Source organism: Camelus ferus, chromosome 11 (genome assembly GCF_009834535.1).
Source record: "Camelus ferus isolate YT-003-E chromosome 11, BCGSAC_Cfer_1.0, whole genome shotgun sequence".
Taxonomy (NCBI): domain Eukaryota; kingdom Metazoa; phylum Chordata; class Mammalia; order Artiodactyla; family Camelidae; genus Camelus; species Camelus ferus.
Window position 1 is genome coordinate 52,036,674 of NC_045706.1, and position 25,628 is coordinate 52,062,301.

The 25,628-nt window shown below is 46.0% G+C and overlaps 1 protein-coding gene and 1 long non-coding RNA gene across 4 annotated transcripts in view; both read left to right on the forward strand.

Moving 5' to 3' along the window:
* LOC116667309 overlaps positions 1–21,516 on the forward strand; it is a 141,546-nt gene extending 120,030 nt beyond the window's left edge. The window contains exons 1-2 of one of the 2 annotated variants that reach the window (XR_004324198.1): positions 12,447–12,620; positions 18,910–21,516. This is a non-coding gene — a long non-coding RNA (uncharacterized LOC116667309). Of the gene's footprint in view, positions 1–12,446; positions 12,621–18,909 lie in introns of those variants that run through there. The other variant, XR_004324199.1, reaches the window with a different exon arrangement.
* The window catches only part of LRMDA (leucine rich melanocyte differentiation associated), a 1,095,017-nt gene that overhangs the window by 513,719 nt on the left and 555,670 nt on the right, over positions 1–25,628 (forward strand). The window lies entirely within an intron of this gene.

Consider the following 25,628-nt stretch of genomic DNA (forward strand, 5'->3'; position numbering starts at 1 on the left):
GGGCTCTTGGAAACCAGGCGGTTAAGGAGCCAAACAGAGTAATCATTCCCTGGGCCCTCTGAGAGGAGGAACAGCCACTATGGAAAGCTCTGCCCTCAGCCGAGCCAAGCTCCGAGAGCCCCTTTCACAGACACATAAATATTTAATAATCATCTGTCTACAACCAATCTAGGGGAAAAAAAAATCTTTAAATAGACTGCTCGAAAGGCCAAAACCTGAATTTTAATTGAGGTACTTTGAATTACTCCCATTAGTCAGTCGCTCTGACTTTTTCTTAGCAAGGGGTGGATTGTTTTTGAAAGGGGGTTCAGAGTTATTAGCAGCCCTTAAAAAAAATAAAAACCTGCTGTTCCTACTAAATAATAAACTAGGCTTCTTTTTAAAAAGATGTGGCATTTTCGGAGCACAAAGCGAGAGGGCAGAGTGCAATGAGCCCCACATATTAGAGGTGCAATTTGAAAAGCGTTAAGGGCGTTCGGATACCTCGCTGAGCATTTCCTTGCCGAATCACCTCTGTGGTTCTCCATGATCCTGCTGAAGTTTTCAGGATGGAGGAGGCGCGCGTGAGCTTGTGTGTGTGTGTGTGTTTATATATTTATTTTCCCTTTCTCTGCCCCCTGGGCCCAGAGTCTCCTGCAGCTCATGTAACTGTCCTCTCTTGGAGGTACCCCTGGTGTCTCACGCTAGCCAATTTCCACAAAGTGCTCAAATTGAGCCATTTTGTTCTCTGTAAAATAAACCCCAGGCCATTATGCGTGGCTTTTCATTCACTCGCCTCCTTGTCTCCCTTCGCTTGGCCCCCTCTCTGCCCACCCTCCCTCCCCTCCTTTCCCATCCTCCACCTTCGTCTGCCTTCTGTAAATGGGAGGGGAGGTGGACACCCTTGAGGGGAGCACTGTGTTCGGTCCAGGCACGTCAACTCCACTCGGGCACAATTTGCTTTGAGAGCCGTGTCATGGAGCGGGGCTGCGGGGTCACCCCCACCACCATGGATCTTGCTTATTCATCTGCTTCCCGTGTATCGCCCTCATTCCGCACTGGCCTTTGTTTGGATAAATTGTCGGAAGATTTACTGCGGTGCTGAGAGCTGCCTGCCCCAGTGTCCCCGTCGCCTCGTCGGGGGTGAGACCATGGAGTGGCACTTAGGGAAGAAAGTTCTCCTGCCTCCCCCCATCCCAAACCCCGAGGACATCTCCCAGTGTCACAACTAAGGCAATTTCCAGACTAATTTACTATGGAATCACTTTGCACGGCCCCTTGTGCACCGGCATGAGAAATGTTAATTGGTGTGTGAGCCAGAGATGCTCTTCCGCAGAATTTATTGTCGTAAGCAAAGGAGGGGAAGAGGGGAGCCGCGTCCGTCTTTGTGACGGCTCTGAGTCCGCACTCACTTGCTCCCGATTATTTTTAAAACCAATGGTAATGATGGATCTGAATCCAGTAATTTATTCGATTTTGGGTCATTAACCCTTGTTCTGCTTATGGCAGCAAATGACTTCATCGTCAGAGATGATGAGTGTTCCAAACTGTGGGGATACTTGGCTCTCTAGAGCTCTCGTCTGAAAATCAATTTTAAGCAAGTGGCAGGCATTTGAAATCCTCTCTGCTTATGGGTTTCTGCAGCATCGCCTCTAGGATTTGAAGCAGCGGGGTGGGCAGCCGGGGGAGAAGAACTCCCCTGAAGACTTCTCTTGGCAAAGAGTGTTTGTGTTGGGGTGGCTAATGTCGTGAAAAGGCTGCACAAAAGGCTCTGTCAAAATGTATCTCCAGGAGTGGGGAATGGATCGCAGTTTGGAAATGGGGGAAAAGGGAAAGAAAGGAGCAAGTCTCCATTTAAGTGATCCTGCCTGTAGATGGAATAAAATTGCTTGAAATCATTGTTTTGATTCCCATTGACTGAAGGCTGGAGGGGCTTTACTGGTTAAGCTTTTAAAGCCGCAGCAGTTTAAACACTTTTTTCCCCCTTTTTGTCTGGTATACCCTCTCTCCAATTGACCTTGAAACATATTAACTCATCTTTGGAAAGAAACAAAATACCTTTGGCCTTCCAATCCGAGGCTGCCTTCAGTCTTGGAGTGCTACATTAATAGGTGGCATTGCCCAGCGTCCCTGACTGTGGGGCACAGAGGACGGGTAGGGTCGGTGCTGGCCTGGCTGCAGGAAGGGCGAGTAGACAAACACTCTGCAGCTCCTGCACCGCATCCCTCCGCCACACTGGGCCAGCAGACAGCCGTGTGCGGGGTCAGGGAATTCCTCCCCACCTTGGAGGATGGAACCAGTGTTTGAGCAGTGCTGGACCGCCTCTGACAATGAACCCATCTTTAAGGACTGTGTGTGAGCCCTTAAATGTGGTCACTTGCAATACTTTCCACTGCTAAATTCTCAGGTTGAAATATATGGGGGGAAATAGGGATTTTTTTTAAGACACTTTTCAGTGGAAGAGATTTAGTGACTGTTTAGCCAATTCCTTTGGTTTTGCCAATTGCCTTAGTTTTGCAGATGAAGACCCTCTGGCCCAGACATGTCAAGTGCTTTGTCCGAGATCACACAGACTGGAGTGCGCAGATGTGGTCCTAGAACCCAGGTCTCCTGAGCAGTGATGTAGCTGGGGATAGGGACAGCTAGCTCTGGGTGCAGGCCGTAAGGAGCTGCTGTGTCTGTGGAGGACATAAGAACAGTAACAAAGCCCCTGCCTCTGACTTTAACCACCACCATGAGCCGACAGTTCCAACAGTGTCAGTGATCAGATAGCCCTCCTCCCAGGGTGGACGCTCCCATGAGGCCCCGCCCCACCTGTTTGGTACACTGCTGCTCCTGACTCCCTATCCATGTCTCTCTCACTGAACTAAGATGCATCCCCATCAAACAAACCACAGGCAGAGAACAAGTCCCATGTGAGAAGTGTGTACCCTTCTTTCAGAATTCAGTCAGGAAATTAGCCTTGGGTGATCCTATTTGAAGGAGGGACTGATGCAGAAGAAATGTGATGTCTTAAAGTCTGCACGTGGGGGACCCATAAGGGCAGTGCTGGGCCCGGCCTCCCCCGCAGCCCCCTGGCACGCCGGTGCGGGGTGCGGCGCCCTGCTCTCACCGAGGCTGGGCCCGGAGTTCCCGGCCCTGGGTCTGGGCTCGATCAGACAGAGCTGGAGACTGTCTGCATTAGTGTCTAAACCTAATTCTCTCCCAGATACTTAGAGCCTTCGGGGAAGCACTTGGTGGTCTGAGGGCCTGACCGGCTTGTGTGTGTGTCTCTGTGTGGTCATGTTGGCCAGACGAGCTGCTGGCAGGGCTTCTCCCCACCCTGGACGGGGTAGGTGGATACTCCAGACTGACTTCGGCTGCCAAGTCATCAGGTCTGACAGACGGCTGCCTCTTTGCAGCACCGCCCCCACCTTCCCTCCCCGCAGCCCCTCATTTCATCTTCCCCCTGTCAGAACTCACCCTTTGGCAGAAATCTTTTCCCAGAGCTAAATGTGAGCCTCAAAGAGATGCCGTCAAGGTATTTTTCATAATTTTCAAAAGTAGTTTCCTTCCCTCCTCCCCCCTCCAGCCGCCTTCTCTCCGTTGTAATTATGTCTTAGCAGCAACCCAGACCAGCGTGGCAGCCACCCCGTGCCCTCCTCCGAGGGAGAGCCTTTCCCCCCACCGCTGGCCTTGGTGGGGGGACGGTTCCTGGGAGAGAAAGGCTGCACAGACACGGCTTCCTCACCGTTGGCTTTAGAGACAAGGTGTTGAAGCTGTTTCCCGTAAAGAAGGAAAACTTAGAACAGTCTCATGGCATCTTTGCTCCAGCAAGGACCTCGAGGGATTTCCCACAGGCCAGGTCCACAGTAGTCTTTAGGAAACTCTTAATCCAGTTCATGGGTGTCTCTTTAAGAGTAGCTGACATACATTCCAGAACATTCTCTGCTGCTTCTTGACTCTCCCACCCTCTTCCTCTCAGGTTTCCTCACTCTCTCAGGAAGGAGCCAAGGGAAGACTTCATCTCTTCTCTCTGTACCTTGGTACCTTGATCTCTGCCTCCACCCACCTCTGAATCCCTCCTGTGGCTGCTTCTTAACAGGTGGCCTGGCCACAGGGGCAGGAGGAGGAGTGATCTTTGTGTGTGTGTGTGTGTGTGTGTGGCCCTCTGCAGAGACTGGGTCTGGCCAGCCCCAACGGAACTGAGATCCTGGGGGTAAATTATCCTCCAAGAGGAATCCTGGGACTTGACATTCAAAAATTCTATTCATTGAAAACAGACACTAGCCCCGAAAACCTGGTTTACTAGATAAAATCTGTAACCACAAGAGGATAAATCTAGTTTGGCTTGTTTGTACTGGTCTAATTTAATATGATCTCCCTTGGAGTTTCCAGCGTCTAGATTTTCTAGATCATTAAATCCATTACTTTTCAGCGTTAGCTTCTTTTTTTTTTTTAAGAGGATGGGGTAGAGAGAGGATATATATTTTAGTGGCATCCCACACTAATCAGGAGAGCCTCATCAAAGCCCGTTTGGGGTCTGGAGTGAATCATTCCTGGGCCTCCAGCTCTAAAGGAGCATTTCTAGCCATTTAACACAAAAGATCCCCAGTGGTCGAGTCAGAAAAAGCATCTTCTTGCTGCAGCCACTGGAGTCGTTGGGCCCCCCAGGAGGGGTGGAGGGAACATCCCCCACCTCCTAGAAGTGCTGGGTACCAGCATGAAGGGTGTAGGGAACGTGGCCATCTCATCTCCACACCACTGGGTGTCAAGACCCTGGGAGGAATAGCTATGGTTAATGTGTGACCTTGAGCACTTGGGCCACCTCTTGGATCCTTAATACCCCCATTGAGACCAGAGGAGCAGTGCTCACACCTGCCTCCTGGGGTCGGTGGGCTGAGGTAGATGAGTGCTGTATGCACCTCAAAGGGGGCTGGAGAAAGCACCCGTCACCGTTGCATTGAGACTCACCCCTCCCCATCTTACGTGTCACATCTGCAAGAAAGAGATGGCATGGGATTAAGTGAGGTTTTAATACCCTCTTCCCTTTCCATGTACACTTGTGCCAAGTAGGTGCTGAGTAATAGAGTCCCAGGTTGCTGTAGCCCTTAGTCTGTTCCAGGTTACCCTCCTCCTTGATGGAAGTTGTCTTGCCAACTGGATTCCTGCCCTGCTTCTCTGTAGTGAGAAGTGCTTGCGGGCCTCGGTGTGTCCCAGAAGTTCTGGTCAGGGCTGCCCTTGCTCCATGGCGGGGCTCCAGCTCAGATACAACACCGAAGCTTCCGTGTCCCCACTCCCATGGCAAAGAGCCAAGGGGGGTGGGCTGTAGAAATCATTTGATTGGGAATTTGAATCCATGGCTAAATAGTTGTATATGTGTCTGTGTGAATGTGTGTGTATTTTCTCCCAAGTCTTTTTTCAACTTTGATGAGATGGTCCTGTCTTTAATTTTTTGGCATTATCTTTTAAATAGTCCATGTGGATTTCCCCTTCTCCATAACCCCTCCAAAGAAAAAGAAAGCATGGGGATGGAGCAAGCTAGGAGGCAAGTTTTGCAACTTGTCAGTTTGCAAGTGCATTTGTACGTGCGTGCATGTGTGTGCGTGTGACACTGGAGTGAAAACTTTCATCATTAATGTATGTCCTTCCTTGGGCAGAAGAAGACGCTGCACTGTGTCTCTTCCTGCATAATTGGACTGTCTTTTCATACAAGCCAAGATGCTTATTTCATGAGTATAAACCCCTGCACTCGCCACAGGTCAGGAGCGATAGTAAAAACCTGTTGTCTGGCTTTGTATTCGGAATAATGGAGTCACTAATCTACTTGATCGGGCCAAGTCAGATAAAGAAGAAAGTGAGGGATGCCCATTTTTCAGGGATTTCTTTGGGGGAGGAGGAACAGGGGGAGACACACAGGAGGAAGGAAAAAAAAAAAAACGAAGCAAAGACTGTTGGAAACCTTTTAATTAGTACTAATTACCTCAGCAGAAAATGTTGGAAGCTTGAAAGGATTTGTGTCAGCAAGTGAAAGATCAAAGATTGCTGGGCTCGCATTTTAATCTGTTGGCTATAAAAAGGGACAAGGGGGGTGGTAATGGGACCCAGGAGAATGGCTGCCCAGGTGGCTCTGCCCTTAATCCCTTCTTGACTGCTGCAGCCTGAGGCCTAGTCCCAATTATATAATAAGATGATTTAATTAAATTTTCTTGACTTTAGCTGGGGTGTAGAGGAGGGGAGGGTGGGTTTTCCCTCCTTCTTGTGGATGGGGTGGGTGGGGATCCTAGACTCTGTAAGTACACTATCCCTTCTGTTGATTTTCCCGATCTCTTTCCCTGTCCAGCCAACTGACATTTTAATTTAAATTAAAAAACTAAAATGAAAACAAACTCCACACAGAGGAAAGGGTTCTTTAAGGAGGAAGGAGTCTCTGGTGTACTAAGGAGGTGAGATCTGTGACGTGGTTGGACAGTGGTTAGGACTTAACTGGGGCAGTGGGTAAGCTGTGTTACTGGGGAACTCTACTTGCTGGATTCCTCACTGTGATAGCCCCTTCAAAGTCCAGTAGGGCAGAGAGGGAGGGAGGGAGGCAGGAAGGAGCACAGTGTTGACAGCCCACACCACCCGTCACAGAAGGCCTCTGTCTTTGCCCCTTTCCTCCTTTCTGTCACCACCCTCTTCCTGTCCTCTTCAGAGTGGATTAGGCTGGGATGGGGTCTGTGTGGCTGTGAGTGCTCTGCCCAGATGCCCTCGGACTCCTCCACGTGCACCAGTCTGCAGCTCTGGAACCTGCTCGGCCCTCAGCCCAGGACTGATGGGAGGAGACAGTAAGTGTCCCAGCTCCCTCACCCCTCTTGGAGGGTTTGCTAAGGAATGATCCACATTTCATCCCATGCTACGCTAGAGCAGGAGTCAGAGCCAGGGCCCTATCTGGCCCACTCACTGTTTTTGTAAATAAAGTTTTATTGGAACACTTGTATGCCCATTCATTCATCTTTCACCTGTGGCTGCTTTCACAGAGCTGAGCAACTGTGACAGAGGTGATATGGCTCTCTTAGCCTAGCATGTTTATTAGCTGACTGTTGACATAACAAGTTTACTGATCTCTGCCCTAAGGAGGGGTTGAACCCCAGTTGCCCTTGGCACTGACCTACCTCATGAGCCATCCTTTATTCACTTTTTTCCCTTTCTTCACTTTCTGATGCTTTATGTGATCACCTCCCAAGTAAAAGTATTGCTCCCACGTCCTCATCTCATAGTCTGCTTCTGGGAACTCCAGCCTAACACCTCATGTGCAGGCTCATGGGCTGAGACAAAATCCCTGCAGTTAGTTCTGGTTTGCCCCTGCCCTTTCCGGGGTCCGACGTATATAACTTCAGAAATGTCATGAAGCAGAATAGGAGCTCAGCTTGGAGAACTCAGAAATGCTGCAAGTGTTGCCACTTTGACAGAAAGACGTGAGCTCAGGTCATTGAACCTTTGATTTATCAACCTAGGCTCATGTGTAAGCTTTTACAAAAAAGGGGAAAAACCCATGTGGTAGAATCCAGACTCCTGGTCCAGATTCCTGAGTGTGGCTCAGTGCTCTGGGGAATGACACTTTAAATTTGGAGTTATGGGAGACCTGACCTAGAGTGGCCCAGCTCCATTTCAGGTGACCACTGGACACAGCATCTAGACACCTACTTCTCTAGGACAGGCTACCAGGGGAGGCTTGGGGCCCAGGTCACCTGGTGTTTAGCTTTTATCTCTTTAGTCATACATGACAGTGTTAGGTGCCTGGCACCTAAAATCTAACATACAACCCCTACTCGTGTGTAAGTATTTTTGTTATGTTCTGTTTCCCTTTATCACATGATCTTAGTTACATGATCTTAGTTAATTCATTCTAATATCCATTCATCTTGAGGATGGAGAGAGTCTTAGTTGGCAGATTAGAGAAATAGATGCATCTTCACCTCGCCTTTTGTATTGGTTATCTATTGCTGCATAACAAATCACCCTAGAATTTAGCAGCTTAAAACAACGAACATTATCTTTCACACAGCTTCTGTGGGTCAGGAGTCTAGATGTGGCTTAATCCTGAGTCTCTCACAGGCTGCAATTAAGATGATAGACGGAGCTGTCATCATCAAGGCTCAGCTGGGGAGGATCCCTTTCCAAGCCGATTCACATGTTGCTGGCAGGATTTCATTCCTCACAGGATGTTGGAATAAGGCCCTGGTTTCATCCTGGGCATTGGTTGGAGGCCTCCCTCGGATACTTGGCCTATGGGCCTCTGCGTAGGGCAGTTCACAACTTGGTAGCTTGCTCTCAAGGAAGTGAGCGTAGGAGAAGGCCAGCAAGGCGAAAGTCATAGTCTTTTTGTGACCTGATCTCAGAAGTAAGATCCCATTGCTTTGTGCATTGTGTTCATTAGAAGCAAGTCATTAGGTCCAACTAACACTCAAGCAGAGGGGATGACGCAGGGACATGAACACTAGGAGGAAGGGATCACTGGGAACCACCTTGGAAGCTGCCTCCCAAACCACTGACTATCAATCCAAACAGCCTGTCATTCTGGGATAATTTGAGAATGAGATCTCCAGCGTAATCCCATTTTACTGGCTGTCTTTAATCATCAAATAATGCTAGTTTACTTTTAGGGTAGGAGGTCATTAGATCTATTTATTTACTTATTATTAGTTTTTTCTTTTAATGGAGGTACTGGGAATTGAACCCATGCTAAGCATGCACTCTACCATTTGATCTATACCCTCCCCCCAACATTAACTCTTTTAGAAAGAAATCTTCCTAAAACTTCTGCTACCCATGCCTCTGTTTTCTTAAAGAGATTATACAGAGTATCCTATAATTCTCAAGTCTCAGCTCGGCATCTACATCTTTGAAAGAGTCGTTCCTGGACTTCCAGCCTAAAGTAATCACTCCTCCGAGTTTTTGTAGCACTTATTTTCTATATTGTTTATTTGGCACATAATCATTTATTGCTTTGTGACAGTTCTATTGTTATCTTGAGTTACTCCTTGAATCTTGTATTGTTTAATTTCCACATGTCGACATCTTGTCTCTCCATGAGAATTATACACAATTTGAATGCAGCAACTCTCTCTTACTTCAGGTAAAAGCAGTGGAGGTTCTTTTTAAATTTGTGTTGGTTGGCTTATTTTCCCCTTTGATGCTGCGGATTTCTGACTTGTGACCATGACATTTGCTGGCAGCTGAAGGGTGTGGTGCTGATTACACACATGCCGAGTGGTTTATTTGTTTATTTTGGTAGTTGCTTTTGTTTTAGTTTCCAATATGTTTTTCTTCTGGTGTCAATACAATAGCCATTGCTTCCCTGCCTTTTCTTAATTTCAGCCAAGGATTAGGAAATGAAAATCTTAAAATACTGGTTTGTTTGACAGTCCTAGTTTTCTGAGTGGATGCTTAAGACCCTCTTCTATGATATCCTGATTTTGTGACATCATCTTCATGGCTGAGAGGGGAAACAAAAAGGAACAAACCTTTATTGGACATGGACTTCATGCCAGCATTATTCACGTACCTCTAGGTTCATGGCTGTGTCTCAGAGAATGAAGATGGATGCAAGTGTGAACTTCAGATAAATAGTGTGCTGTATTTTTAAATTCTGAATGATGGTTGTGTTAAACCAGGAATAGGAGGCCTGGTCTGGGGAAAAGGAGAGTGAAAATGAATATGGTTTAGGGAGCATGGGGCTGACTCCTGCATCAGGGCATCTATCCTGAGTTCTCAGTACCTGGCTCCAACAGCTGCTCACAACAGTCTCCTCCTCAGGGTATCACTTCCTTGGGCACCGATGAGAACCTTGACCCCCTTCATGGGACTAGTAATCACTTAGGAGATGCTGTAGGTTGAATTTGTCTCACGCACATCACATATTGAAGCCTTAACCCCTTGTACCTCAGAGTGTGAACTTATTTGGAAACAGGGGTGTTGTAGACATAATTAGTTAAGTTAAAATAAGACCATGCTGAAGTTGGGTTACTTTACACGGTTATATTATATGAAAATACAGCCACGTGAAGAGACAGACTCCCACATAGGGCAAGTGCTGGGGTAGAGGCCTGGGGCACACCTTTGCCCAGTGTCTGCAGAGGGAACACAGCCCTCTGTTGACACCTTAACTTCCAGCCTGCACAACTGTGAGACAAATTTCCATTGTTCTAAGCCATCCAGATTATGGTACCTTGTTACAGTAGCTTGAGGGAACTAATTCAGGAGGGATTTCTGACCCAGTTTCGAGGCCCTTGCTCCTCATGTCCTGTCTTGGTCTGGAATCAGTCCCCTGGTGTTCTGACCCCTGCTCTGCCTTGGTCTGCCATTACCTTCAGGATTCCCCATTCTCTAAGGGATGGGGTCGTTGTCTCCTGCGGTACTTCCGGCCTGGCCGCTGCCTCCCTGTGGGTAAAGGAGGCTATGGAGAGTGCGGAAGGGGACCTCTCTGCCCACACTCCAGCGGCTGCACTGAGGCAAATCTGAGCTGTCTAAGGGGCCCTGTCTCAAGCCTGGGACAAGCCCTTTCAGCATGGGTGGTTTTCTTCTTGGGTTGCCATGGCTCCCCAAGAAGTGTGTACATCTTCCAAGGATGTGCACAGCTGTAGAAGTCCAAGGTCTCCAAGTGCTAACAAAAGCTGCCACCTCCAGCTGTCTTTGGATATGTTTGCTGTCACTTTCTTTCCTAGCGATGATGGAGAAGGGAACAGTCACACAGTCTGTCAATCCTGTCTTTTCCTGTGAACCTGGGAAGTGCTGTTTATGTTCCTCGTGGAGATGGACAGCTGTGCCATGTCTCCCATTGCTGTGGTGGCTCCTTCCCCCATCAGGAACTGGGCCAGCAGCACTTGGCTGTCCCCCTCAGGGGCTGTGGACAAGGGCTTGCTGGGACAGGTATGAGTTGAAAAGGAAGGAGTGCGGGTCTCCCCACAATTGAGGGACCAAAAGCATCATTTTTAATCTCATACGGGGTTTCCCAGCTTCGGTAGTGATGACGCTTTGGGTCAGATATGTCTTTGTTAGGGGGCTGCCCTGTATATCACAGGATGTTTAGCAGCATTTCTGGCCTCTGCCTACTAGGTGCCTGTAGCACCACCCAGTCATGACAACTGAAAATGTCTTAAGACTTTGCCTAATGTCTTCTTGGGGACAAAATCATGCCTTGTTGAGAACCACTGATGGAATCCTTTCAGACAGTTATAGGGATCCCTGTGGGGGTCTGCAGTGTTCTCTCAGGAGGGGGCCCAGACCCCTCGTATTAGGAAGGGGTAGTTTTAGGTACATGCTAGGCAGTTGTGGAGAGTTAGGGGAACTCTACAGGCACAAAGATGTCAGACTTGCAGGGAGTTTTAAAGACAGAGTGAAAAGTAGCTTTAGTTGATGCATGATGTTGTAGATCTGAATTTTAGAATTAATCGGGCTCTGGTCACCACATGACCTGGAGCTTGCCATGCTGGCTCATGGGTAGGTTAACTTTCATCCCAGTTTGCCCAGGATGATTCTAGTTAAAGCCTGTTTTCCTGGCATAACCAGTAATAATAGTGTCCCTCCACTCTGGGAGATGCCCCAGTTTATATGGTCGTCCTACTCATGGGCCAAACGCAGCCCACTGATGTTTGTGGACCACACAGCTATGAATTTGGATGCCTTTGGGTAGAGGGTGCACTCTCATTCCCTCAGTCCTCACTGCTCCCTGTTGTCTTACCTGCATTTTTTTATATCTTAGCATTTCTAAGATGTACTTTTCCCCCCACATTTTAACATCCCTGAATCCATCTCAAAATTGATGGTTTCTTAAAATTACCATTGGCCAGGAGGCAGCTGTGAGATCTTTGTCAGTATGCACTCCAACTTGGTTATAGTTTGTTCTTATTATTTTCACTTGGCTTATAGCTGTAGATACAGATACAGTCATAGATATGTGCCAACTAAAATTTCCCTGTGACTTGGTATTAAAAGACAAAATTACTATCTATATGGAAAGGGCATAAACTTGATATTATAAAGCAAATATTTGTTTTTGGAGTAATGGCCTTGAATCATTCTTGAAAAGCAGAAAGCTTTTTTTCTTTTATAAAGAAGGAAGAGAGTGCCTGAGGCATTTTAAGGTAGGAAGCATTGGGTGATTTTTAACTGACAGTGGTTTTTCTCTCTTACCAATACATGAAATAATGGTGTGTCTGTCATTGATAAACTTTGGATTCACTGAAATGTAGGGTATCACCTGACGGGCCCTTGAACTTGTTTGGGCTGAGGGGCCCCCACTGTTTCTCACCCTTTTGTGTACATAGAAGTGATGTGGGTATCCAGACTCCACCCACAAAGAGCATGGTTTGTAGGCTGGGGTGGACCTTGGCATCTGATTTTTTGATAAGTGTCTCAGGAGACTCTGCTGTGGGTGGTCCACAAACCACCCTTCTAGACATGCTGATAAAGTAGCTTCTCTTTCTTTATTCCACTCTGAAGGAATCTGAGGTCCAGAGAGGGGAAGGAAGGTCTCTGCCTACACACAGTGAGTGGAGTCAGCTGGGACTGAAGTACACTCTGCTGAGCCCCGGGACAGAGCTCATCCCTGATGCCTCAGCACGCACTTTTTAGCTGCACCAAGGGAGGAATGCTTGGCTGCGTGGCCCAGATTGAAGCAGGTGGGGCTCCCTCGCCTGGCCTCTGAGCTCTCTGTACTCTGGGGGTCCAGAGCCTTGGGACATGGGTGTGCAGCTGTGTTTGTATTTGTTTTCCCTGCATAGGTGATGGAAAACATGTTAAAGAAGATAAAAGTGTTTTTGAGGAAAGGGAGTCGGGTTATTTAGGAGAACAGATAGGGAGAGAGGAGCAGGACACAAGAGAGAAAATGTCAAGGTGCCCGCGGCAGGGGGAGGAGGCAGGATTGGAGCGGGATGACCACTCCTTATGTATCTCCAGAGCTCTCTCACTTGTTTCCTGAGCGCTGTCCCTAACTTCCATTTGCACGTCCAGGTTTGAAGTGGGGGGCAGGAGGGTTGCCTAACATGAGTGCTGTTGATGCCCCCACCGAGTGCTGCCCCTCTGAAGGGAGAGGACATTTGGGAGGCCAGGCAGATGCACCCACTGGAACTGGATGGGAACTCCTTCCTGGCCCCTGTGCTGAGCTGCCCGCTGGTGTGGCGCCCAGACACAGCCTGTCCTGAGTGTGTCCTCCAGGCTCCCTGCCAGTTCCTCTCAGGCCCCTCACCAGGCACCCTCCTGGATGGTGCTGAGGGAGAGGGCTGCCCTCCTGTGCAGGCCCCCGCGTAAGAGCGGGTCTCGGTGAGAGCCTTTCTGCCGTGTAGCAAATCTGAGACAGAGAAAACAGAATACAGACTGTGTGGGCATGTGCACCAAACATCCTTATTTAGTCACTGGGGCCTGAGGAAAGGCAGCCTCGAGGCTACTGTGACTTCCTCTGAGTATCTTGTGCCTTTCACTATTCTTTGCTCATTTTGTCTTTAGAAGTGGTGTTTTCCAAGCTACCTGTGAAGAAGTAGTTTAATAAGCCTGTATGATAAACACTTCTGGGGCTCTTCTTGGCTTTTTCTCCCTGAAAGGAGACAGGCCAGGACTTGGGCCTGCATCCAGGGCAGGTAGGCAGGTTTTCCCCTCCTCCTACTTAACTGTCACTAGGGGAGACGCAGAGGTATAACCCATTGTGCCTGTGGTACCCCCATAGCTTAACTGGCTGTCAAGGTGACCAGAGTATGACACCTAGGATGGTAGAGAACAGACCGTCTGTGGGCCACTGACGGAAGGAGCATGCAGTGTAGGAGGCCTCTGGGAGGTGGGCCCAGGGATGGTCCACCCGGTTTGGCTCAGGCTGAGAAGTTGTCTGCAAGGAGGTGGCATTGAAGCTCCACCTTGAACTGTGGGTGAGAGGTGCAACAGCAGAGGACAGGTGGAGGCATTTCAAGTGACGATAAAATGACCAGACAGGTTACTCCGTCTTCCCGCAGGTCTTGGCAGGTTCTTAGAAGGTGATAGGAATAAAATCTGGAGGTCTGACTTGAAAGCCGGGTCAAGACGGATCAAAAAGTTAGCTGTGTCAAAGGCTTCAGGCCCACTCTTACCTATAGACAACCCCTGGTGATCCCAAGTCATTAATCCACCCGGAGGCCTCTCCTGACCTGAGTTCCCTTGCTTTGAAGTGTGCTGTCCTCTGCAGCATGAGGAAATAATTTGCTGCCTGCTTCAATGAACCATCAGGAGAGCCAGCAGACCTAATGACATGTGAGAATATTAACCTTCTAGCACGAAGAGCTGTGAATCTTGAGCGGCAGTCTATAATTCACCCTGGACTCCTGAGCCAGACCTCTCCGGCTTTTTCTCTCACTCACTTTCTCACTTACACCCAGAGAGAGAAGGAGAGACCTGCTCATAAAACTTTATATTCTCCAATAGTGTGAACCTTGCTGAGCTGTTTAGTAATGAGCAACTTTCCTTCTGCAGTTGGGGGAGAAAGTATACTCTCAGAGGTGGGAAGCAGGGGGAGATTTTTTTTTTTTTTAGGTTTTATTTTATTCTACTTTGTTTTTTACTTCCAGCGTCATTGATGTAACTGAGATACAGTGCTGTTTCAGCGTGAGGTGTACAGCATAATGATTTGACTTACCTACATCATGAAGCAATTACCACCATAAGTTTAGTGAACATCCATCATCTCATTTAGATACAGAACTAAAAAAAAATAGAAAAATTTGTTTTCCTTTGTGATGAATGAGCACTCTTAGGATTTACTCTCTTAACAACTTTCATATGTAACACTCAGCAGTGTTAATTGCCTTTATCATGTTGTACCTTTCATCCGTAGTACTTATTAATCTGATAACTGAAAGTTTGTACCTTTTGACCACCCTCATCAAATTCCCCCTCCCTCCCCCTGCCTCTGGTAACCACAAATCTGATTTCTTTTCCTACGAGTTTGTTCGCTTGCTTGTTTGTTTCGAAGTATAACTGACCTACAGCACTATGTAAGTTCCTGGGACACAACATAGTAATTCGATATTTCTGTACATTTCAAAATGATCACTGTAGTAAGTGCAGTTACCATCTGCCACTGTACCAATGGGGGAATTATTTTTAATGTAACGTACCCCCCCAATATGGGAGAAACGAGAGGTATCTTGGGGGTGACTGTTAGAATGCTAGGATAACCAACCTTCTTCGTAATTCTGTATTTTGTCTTAAAAATCAAAGAAAAATGGAGGTTGGGACACTAATCTTAGGACATGTGGGTATTAGAAGGGATCTTAGAGCTCTTTTAAGGTCACCTGAAGGCAGAGGGACCCCTTACACCACATCATGTCAAGGTTGTGTGTTTTGCCCTTGTGTCATGAGACCTTGGGCCCTTTGAGGACACCGTATCTTCATCAGGTTTGTTCTCCCAGGCCTGTCAGAGTGTTTGATCTATCAAGTCCTCAAATAATGTTGGTCAAATGATGGAGCAAATCACCTGCTCCAATCCCACGTTTTGCATATGGAAAAAGCCAAAGTCCACAAAGTGATCTACTCATAGGCATAGTGAGAGACTCCTAGGGCTGAAGCCGGCCTCTCTGGTTATATAACGGCTCTCTTGGCAGTAGGACACCATTGTGGTGTTTTCACAAGCAACGGTTTGTACTAATGGAGATGATCTGGTCAACTTAGTGAAGCCAAGCACAAATTAGGTCCAGAAGACCAAAATCAAAGAATAAGTATGGAAATGGAAAATTAGTCAGGGAAGGGGCATGTCCAAGGCTGTACATTCGTGGCTGCCTGACAGAGACCACATAGCATAGTAGGAGTCCTTGGACCAGGAGAGTGTTCCTCACTTTGCTAGAAGAGCCAAGCCCATTAAGCTCCAGTGTGGGGGGGAGCAGACCTATTTCATTCACCCTAGGCCTACGGAGGGGATGCTCAATATTCACTGAAAGAGGAATAAATGAATGACTGAATGATCTATTCTTTGCCTACTTGGGTATTTTTCTATTCAGCCAGGCCATTTGATTTCTGTATCTCAATGTCTCTGCACAGTATTGGGCACAGATAGGCTTTTTGATGACATGCAGATGTAACCAAGTCACATGTCTTCTCCCTGCTGACTTGACTAGCCCAGGGGATGGAAAATCCAGTGGTTAGTAGCCACTTGGATATTTATAATTCTCAGCCTCTCTGGTCTCTCCAAATTGCTATCCTCTTCCTTCTGCCATTTTGTTGTTATTCTTCTTTTAAAAATTAATTTTATTAAAACCAGTCAAATTAAAACTGCTTCTGTCCAGGGCATCTCAAGGTCCATTCATTATGGCTTCTTATCTTGGCAGGCGATCGACATGGAAAGGCAGCTCAGCCATTATGCACATACAAAGCCCATCACTTCCCTACCAATGGCCAATTCATCAAACATTTATCTTTTGCCCTCTGAGCACTGTGTCACTTTGCCTGTCACTCCCTAGTCTAGGATGCTATGAAAGATGGAAAAATACAGGGGTGGGCAGGGGGATTTTTTTCTCCCCCAACTTTTCCCTCCCAGAGTCCTTGTTACTCAGATTTCATACTTGAGACTTGAAACTCTCCCTCGACCACTGCCCTCTGACCCCCATCTTTTTGGCCATAAGAAAGTTGGGGATGGCCAGCCACATTTATGCTGAACTTTTTTTTTTTTTTTTAATGAAAGCATAGTCGGGTTACAATGTTGTGTTAGTTTCTGGTGTACAGCATAGTGATTCAGTTATACACAGGGGTGTGTGTGTATATACTTGTGTGTGTATTTACACATGTGTGTATACACGCATATATATACATTCCTTTTTATTATAGGTTATTATAAGATATTGAATATAGTTCCCTGTGCTGTACAGTAGGTCCTTGTTGTTTACCTGTTTTATATACAGTAGTTTGTATCTACTAATCCCAAACTCCTAATTTACCCCCCCTGCTCTTTAATGAACAGTGGCATGATTAAGGCAATGATAAAACTTCCGTTTAGTTTGGGAGTTTTCCTTCTGCAACCCACTTGAGAATAGAGAATGTTACAGAAGGAAGAGATGTCTAAAATAGAGTCCAGCTTCCCCAATTTACAAAAGAGTAAGGGGCAAAGATATGACAGAAGCATTGCAGGCAGCTAGTGAGCAACCAAGGCAGGACAAGAATCAAGTCCCCTGGTCATTCTGCAGACCAGGATTCTCCCAGCCACCTGTTGCCAGATGATTCTGAACACGTAGTAATATCTGGTTGAAAGCTTTAGCTACTCGCTTCCTTTTCTGTGGTAACTTCTTACGTCTTTAGGAAATAGGCACATTATTGTTTTCAAAAACAGTCTTTCAAATATCAGCAGTCCTTATATTGATCTAGGGTTGTTTTCACATACTTCATCTCATGTCCCCCCCATTCCAATATCTGCAAAGTATACAGGTCAGGGATTTTCCTGCCACTGCAATGGATTAGAAAATTAAACCTGAGAGGTGTTATTTTTCCAAAGTCTGACAGCCCATCCAGGACTTGAAAACAGAGCTCCTGTCCCCCAACTTAGCCGTCTTACCTTTTGTACCTACTTACTACATTGGTGTTTGGCTTCACTGAGTTGATGAGACAGTCTCCATCAGAACATCGCATTCCCTGGGAAAACATCCCCAGGAAGTTCTGCCCCCAAGAGTAACCTAACGAGAGAGGCAGACAAGGATGAAAGAACCTTTGTTCAGTCTTAGGAAAATCTCCTGTTCATCTCTGTGCATCCACAAGCATTTGCTCTCTCCTCTTTATCCCTTGCACTGTCCCTTCTGTTAGGTGTGGGTCCTCAGGACCCAGAATGTGCCAGTATGTGAAATGGACTGCAAACCTAACAGAGTTGTTCTTTGAAAGGTTTTGCAAAGCACAGGGCGAGGGCTGTTTTGGAAGAAGGAGAATGGCCCTGGGAGCAAGCCACTTTCCGAGGTCACCGTATCTCCCAGGGCTTTCTTTCTTGGAGGAGATATAAAGCTATCTTGTAGTCTGGGACAGAAAACATGTTTTCACCTTCTTCAGCCAACTGGGACCTCACAGCATCAGCAGTTGGCACGTTTTTGCTGGTTTTCCTGGCCTGCTTCCATTCCAGGGGGCTCTTCCCGTGGGGAGCTGGTCTTTGGGCGAGTATTTGATGAGGGCCCCGCTGGGTCCCAAGGGCTGGAGGCCCAGCCATGTAAATGTCTCCTTTTCTGGTTGGTTTGCAATGAGTAGACACCATCTGTTGAATTCAAAATTCCCTTTATGGAGGGTGGTGAAAGGCCCATGTGGAAGAGACACTGTTATCTTTCAAGCAAACAGTTCATGAGGTTGAAGAGCTGTGTTCTTGGCCCAACATGTGTTTGCCCACTGGCTGTGGGCGCCTCCCCCAGCAGGCGCTGAATTCCGCCCCATGGCGACGGGCACACATACCGCGGCTGCAGCGCACCATGTCCGCTCCCTTCCATCTCCCCAGTAAAGAAAACCTCCATTTATAGAACCCGCCAAACAAGCTCACTTTTTAGACTCTTAAAAACAAACAAGATCCCGAGGCCACAGGCTCCATGCGTGCATGTGTGGTTTTGTAAAATCTCAAGCCGTGAATCAAAATAATTTGAGAGACATAGTCAAAGCCCAGAATCAAGCCCTGTCACCAGGGTGGGAGAAATGCTGGAGAGATGGGCTAGGGGGAGAGGAGGACAACCAGATGGGCCATGATGGGAACAGGATGTGGAGGCATCGAGCATGCTCATGGGGAGGACACCTGGCTCCTCGCCTCTGTCCTTAGGGACTCACTTGCTGTAATAACTTCAGGACAAACATGGGAGTGTGGGCCAGAAAGTTGACCTCTGCAGCCCTTCTTTCTTTTCTCTCAACATCCAGAGCCCATCTTGCCCACACTGCTGAATAGACGCTGTCCTGTATGAATTCTCCTGATTTCAAGTTCAATTTCTTTCTCTCTTCCCATAGATGGTAAACCCCCTGCGAGCAGATGCTATGATGTCTTTCACATCCCCAGCTGGAGTTGCTCACTGAGAACCTGCCATTCTGGAAGTGGATGTCACATACATACTTCTTCTGGTGCTAAATTAGCTTTTTGAAATGTCAATTACTTGAATGCCAGAATCACGTTATCCCTTCTTCTAAGGTGCCTTCACCACCAAATCTGGCATACAGTGTAAGCAGAGGCACAAAAGATGAGAATTCAATTGGATTGAGACTCAGCTCCAGCCTGTCTCCTCTTTGAAGCCTCCCGTCACCCAGCCCTCCCCGTCCTCCAAGCAGTGCTTATTATCCCACTACCCTGCATTATATGGTAACTGCTTTCCCGTCTGTGTCTCCTACTTAACATTGGGGGCCGTGCCTCAGCCATCTTTGTAGCCCCAGAGTTTAGCTGAGTACCAGGCACCCAGTTGTTACTGAATATATTTTTGTAAATGAATGAATGAATAAAGTATAGAGGTACCTGCCAAGGGGACCATTAGCTGGTAAATTTCAACTCACCTCTGCCTAGTGCCAACTCAATGGCATGAGCCCCACAGTAACAGTAAAACAAAACAAAACAAAACAAAACAAAAACTATGAGAACTAGTTCTTCAGGGGATTGCTCTCAGAGGGTCAGGAAGGGATTGTAGTCATGTGGATTGAAAGGCAAAATAGTTTGAAGACCATCTAGGTTGATCATACAGTGAGGACATGCAGTGACTGGATTACAAAGCTATACACCGTGTTTGGATAAAGGATGTGGCAATAATGTATTTTCACTTCTAGACCTTCACTAAAAATTATTCAGTTAGTTTATCTTGGTTTAGTTGAGGGAATACTGCCCTGTATGTCCAAAGTTTCTAGACATGGGTTGGTTACTCTGTGTGGTTGCAGGTAATCCACTTTACCTCTCTGAGCATGTGTTACTTTCCACGAAGTGGAGGATGGAACACCCTAAAATTCCCTTAGGATTCAAAGTCTATGAGTCTATGAAGATGACTGTGATGGGGTGTATTACATGCAGACAGAGCTGCAGCTCTGACATCTGGTTTACTGGCTGTAAGAGGCTGTGTGTTTAACATGTGCCTTTGTAATTATGGGGATGTCCCCATCATTTGGGAAATATTAAATAGGCCTTGCACAATCCTAGCCAGAGGATCAGAATAAGGTATAGAGTTTAGTGTGATGGGGAATGACAGAGCTAGAACTCTCTGCTGCCCTCTTTCCACCAGGCTGAGTCATAAGGGACCCTGCCAGCAGGGAACAAGCGCTCTTGGCCATCCTTGTAAACCGTGGTTACAGCGGGAGCTCCAGTCGGAGAAGCACAGTATCTGGATAGAATATCAGAGGTCACTGACTCTCATCATCTACTCTTGCCGAAGTTCCCTGTAAACATCCCTTATGGTCTAGTCTCTGATCAGATACACACAATGACTCCTGAGGCAGCTCAATCCTTTGGCGAACAGCTCTCTATTTTTTAGGAGTTTTTTTAAAAAATTGACTCAAGACGTCTCCTCCCAACTTACGTAATTTTCTCAAATCAAAATTTTTTACTTGATTCTGCCTTTTGGAAGGCCATAGACTTAGGACTTTTAAACAACTAAGCCCCCTGCTCCTGATTAGATAATCTTGACTGTCTCAGTCACGCACTGTTCCCTGCACCTTCCGAACCGCCTGGTTGTTGTTGTTGTGCAGGCTTTCTTGACGCTGATGCCCCTTAGAATCTGGCTGGTGCCAACAATTGAGGCAAAGCTCCAGGCAGAGTGGCTCAGGGGCCCGGAGAGTGGACCGGGATCAGATTAGGTTCTGTGGTGGCAGCCCCACCTGGAGAGTCACACTCAGCCCTCTTTATACACGCTGCTCTTTATCCAAGGGTCCTCCACCTTCTGCTTGGGGAATGGTCTTGTTCTAGTTCAAAGTAATATTTACTGGAGTTTTCCTGATTATAAAATGCTTACTCATGATAGGAAGTCTAAGAACTAGTGAAAACTGTAAAAGAGAAGGAAAGAAGCCTTATAGACCCCTTACGCAAGAGATAGTGGTATATATCTGGGATCCATCTATCCATCCATCCACCTATAGACACTTGTGTAGATACATGAGTGTATGTATGCACTGAAGTGTATTTGTATGTTCAGAATTGTCATCAAGTCCCTCTGTACAAGATTATGTATTAACAGCAGATTATAAACTAGAAACAACTAACAAAGACTAATGGCTCTTAACCATTGATGTGGAAAACATGGTACAAATGAAAATTTGTGTGGAGAATGGAGGAGAACATATGGATGACTCTTAATTTCTGTGCATGAGATCTCAATGTGTATACCAAATGTATTATAACCTAATTTAGGTGCCTAAATAGATTAACATGACAATGTTACTGTATCAGTTGATATCTGCCTAGAATATCGTTTTAAATTGCTGCATGGAATGTCATTATACAGATATATTGAGCTGTATTTACTAGTTCCCCTATCATTGAGTATTTAGGCTTGTTTACAGTGTTACTATAAATAATGCTATAGTGAACATACTTAAACCATACACACGTCTTTGATATTTGCTGAATAAATTCTTGGAATTACTGGATGAAAAGGTGATAATTTTTAAGGCTTTTAATACAAACTAACATCCAGAAACAGTTGCATTCTCCCATCAGTGTTGTGTTAGTTTGTTACCTTGAACTTTTGATGAGACTATGTTAAGAGTTAAGAAAACAGTGCATTTACTAGTTAAGGGAAAATACTTTGTTTAATTTGAATATTTTAGATTCCCCGTGAAGCTCAAATTTTATCCCTCATTTTCATTATTGACCATTTGTATTCCTTGTGTATTTATTTCTTGTCCATGTCTTTGGGTCATTTTTCTTTTAGGGCTTTCAGCTTGTCCTTAATGATTTTCAAACACTCTTTTTATATGAAGGCTGTTAAACCTTTGACTATCAGAGAGATTGTAAATGTTAAATTGAGATAGAGCCTACCTCATGATACAAAGGGTTTGAGCTAGCTTATTAGAATTAATAAAACAAAAAAAAGAGATATAGATAAGCTATAAAAATTTTATAAGCCTAGACAGTGAATTTCATGGAGGTAAGTTTACAAACTTACCAATCCAAAGTTTGCAGAATCTCACCTCCCTTTTCAAATAACTGAAACTGCAGGCACCCATTTCTGGGCTTATAGCTCCTTACTCATTCTCCGTAATTCTTTAGGAATCATAGTTAACAGTTTATTGAGTGTTATTTGCTGTGGTGCTTGATGGCTTCAAACTTGACCTCACTTAGAGTTAACAAACACCTAGCTAACTACCTTAGATTTTTGACTGGTCTTGGATTCAGATGTCTTACACCAGTGTTGAACTGTATTCTTTGTAGGTCAGGGATCTTCCATCCTGACAGGGGGCTCAGTAGGGCTTTGAAAGTGACTTTGACAAATCCCAGGTGCTGTGCTATCACCTGTGTCAGTACACCTGTCTTGCATAGCCCAGAGCCTTTCCCACAGTCCCCTGTTTGTTTTTTAAATCTTACTTACTTACTTATTTTTTTATGCTGTCTTTTTTTTTGACTTTTTTATTGAGTTGTAGTCATTTTACAATGTTGTGTCAAATTCCAGTGTAGAGCACAATTTTTCAGTTATACATGAACATACATACATTCATTATCACTTTTTTTTTTTTTTTTTTTTTTTTTTGCTGTGAGCTACCACAAGATCTTGTATATATTTCCCTGTGCTATACAGGATAATCTTGTTTATCTATTCTACGTTTTGAAATCCCAGTCTGTCCCTTCCCACCCCCGCCCCCTTGGCAACCCCAAGTTTGTATTCTATGTCTATGAGTCTGTTTCTGTTTTGTATTTATGTTTTGTTTTGTTTTGTTTTTAGATTCCACATATGAGCAATCTCATATGGTAGTTTTCTTTCTCTTTCTGGCTTACTTCACTTAGAATGATATTCTCCAGGAACATCCATGTTGCTGCAAATGGCATTATGCAATTGGTTTTTATGGCTGAATAGTATTCCATTGTATAAATATACCACTTCTTCTTTATCCAATCATCTGTTGATGGACATTTAGGCTATTTCCATGTCTTGGCTATTGTAAGTAGTGCTGCTATGAACATTGGGGTGCAAGTGTCATTTTGAAGTAGGGTTCCTTCTGGATATATGCCCAGTAGCAGGATTCCTGGGTCATAAGGTAAGTCTATTCCTAGTCTTTTGAGGAATCTCCATACTGTTTTCCACAGCAGCTGCACCAAACTACATTCCCACCAGCAGTGTAGGAGGGTTCCCTTTTCTCCACAGCCTCTCCAGCGTTTGTCATTTGTGGACTTTTGAATGATAGCCATTCTGCCTAGTCCCCTGTTTTATAAAGACACTTTCATCCTCCACTGATATACTTACCATATATACAATTGATTTATATTATTATTTGTACATATATCCCTGGTTATATGACCTGAATGGTAGAAAATACATAGAGTCAACTGTGCTGTAATACTGTGTCTAGTAATATATGATTATACAGTAATACAGCAATACTATGTGTAGTATAGTATGCTGTACAATGTGTAGTGGTGCATATAATGTACAGTATCACTGTACATTACTATACAATACTACATATAGTAATGCATGGTAGTGCTATGTCTAGTAATACATGATTATACAGTAGTAGAGCAATACTGTGTGTAGTATAGCACGCTATCCACTGTATAGTGATGCACATAATGTACAGTATTTCACTGTGCAATATTATACAATACTACATATAGTAGTGTATGGTAATGCTATGTCTAGTAATATAGTAATTGCTATGTATAGTTATATATGTATAAACTATATATTCTATTCTATCTATCTATCTAAAACCATTTAAATAGGCTATAAAAAGTTTTGTGGCAGAAAGAAAAAAGGAAAACCTCTCGTGGGTTAGATAAACAGCCTTTCTAAAAGTGTCTGTGCCACCAGGCCATTTTCTGGGGATGAGCAGTCACATCACAGTTCTCCTGTTCTCCTCTGTCTTCCTTTATTCCCCACATGTAGCTCTGTGTTGTCTGTCCTGTCCTGGTAGCTTTGGTCCCAGCCTCTGTTGTAAGTCAGTGTGCAGACGTTTCCCAGGCACCAGCGGTGTGCCAGGCACTGCACTTGGCATGGTGGGGGTAGAAAAGGGTACAAATTACTACTCCTGCTCTCAAGGGTGATGTATAAATTGTTTAACAACTGCGCTGAGCAATGGGGAAAATCTTGGCAGGAGCAAAGTCCTTGGAGGCCCTGGGCAGTAAGGGTGAGGGGGACTTTTAACCACTTAGTTGTTGAATTGTGGAAAGGTCTGGGAGCTCTGGGGAGTGGCCAGGGTAACATGGAGGGGCACTCGGGGTACTGAGAGCTGCAATTTTGGACTAGCCAGTAAGGAAGTATTGAAATAGTTTAATAACTAGTTCTGGTGTACGGGTGCAGATTTGCCGAGTGTCACTTCTCCTTTGCTCAGACACTTGGACCTAGGGTAAAGAGAGGGCAGCATTCCGGCCTCTGAAGGAATTTGAATTTAGGGATTGCCCTCCTAGCTCCTGGCCGGTCATCCTGAGGCGTGCTCTCTGTCCTGCCCTGGGGATACTGTCAGCAGCTTTTCTCTCCGCAACTCACAGGTCCCTGGCTGAGCGGTAGTCAGTTGGCAAAGAGGGACTGAGACTTCACTGTGCATTTGACAACTTTCCAGGTATTATGGAGGTTGCACTGAGATCCTTTTATGTTCAGGCTGAGCAGACAGGAGTCACCCAGAAAGACTGTTACAGAGCAGGCAGTGGCCGACCTGTGCTGGTCTGCAGGACTAGCCAATGTAGTAGACATCAGATGTAGGGGCTAGGTCCTCTAGAATTTCCATAACCTCCCCACTTTCTCAGTTAAAAACATGTATATGGATAGTTAGGTAGATACAGTAGAGGGAATAGGTAAAGATCTTAGTGGAGATCTTATTTTTTTAGTTGGTTTGAGAATATCCCGAACTGTGGTTCTGAATTTGAGGCAACTCTGGTTCCAGAGAGAGACATTTCTTTCTCAGGGTCTGTGGTTAGCTGTCTCCCTGTTTCCCTGCCAATCTCATGCCAGACAGAAAGACCATCCCTGCTATAGGCTGGAAGCTGAGGACAGAGGGAGCTCATTCTTACCACAGCCTGGACCCCAGGAAGAAGATTGGCAGTTCTTGAACTGGGGATTCTGGATGTGTCTTCTGGTGATTTTTCTGGCTGGATTTTTACTGGGCAAGGGGCAGAAAGGGGTCGCCACAGATTAGAACCTCTTCTGCCCCAAACCTCCCAGCCCTGCTCTGGTCCAGGCCCCCCTCCTTCCTGGTTGTGATGAGTGGCTAACTTTTGGGGCAGGGATGGAGGCCACTGAGCGTGCACCCACCCAGGAGCAGAAGGGATTGGGGTTCAAGGAGTGGCCCCTTTGTGGGGTCTGCTGCCCGGCCAGAAGCCCCTCCCTCCATGAGGGCTCACAGCCATTGGCCGGGCTTGCAAAGGGCGAGGCCGCCTGTTTAGCGCCGCTGTTTTTATAAGCTAATGAAGGCAGAGTGTGAGCCACGGGCAATGATGCTGGGATATTAACTCTGACAGGAAGCTTGATCATAATTATCTTAACGAGGATAGGGTTAATTACAGTGGAAACTTAAAAGTTCTCTCCGTTTGAATCCGCTGGAGCTGAATG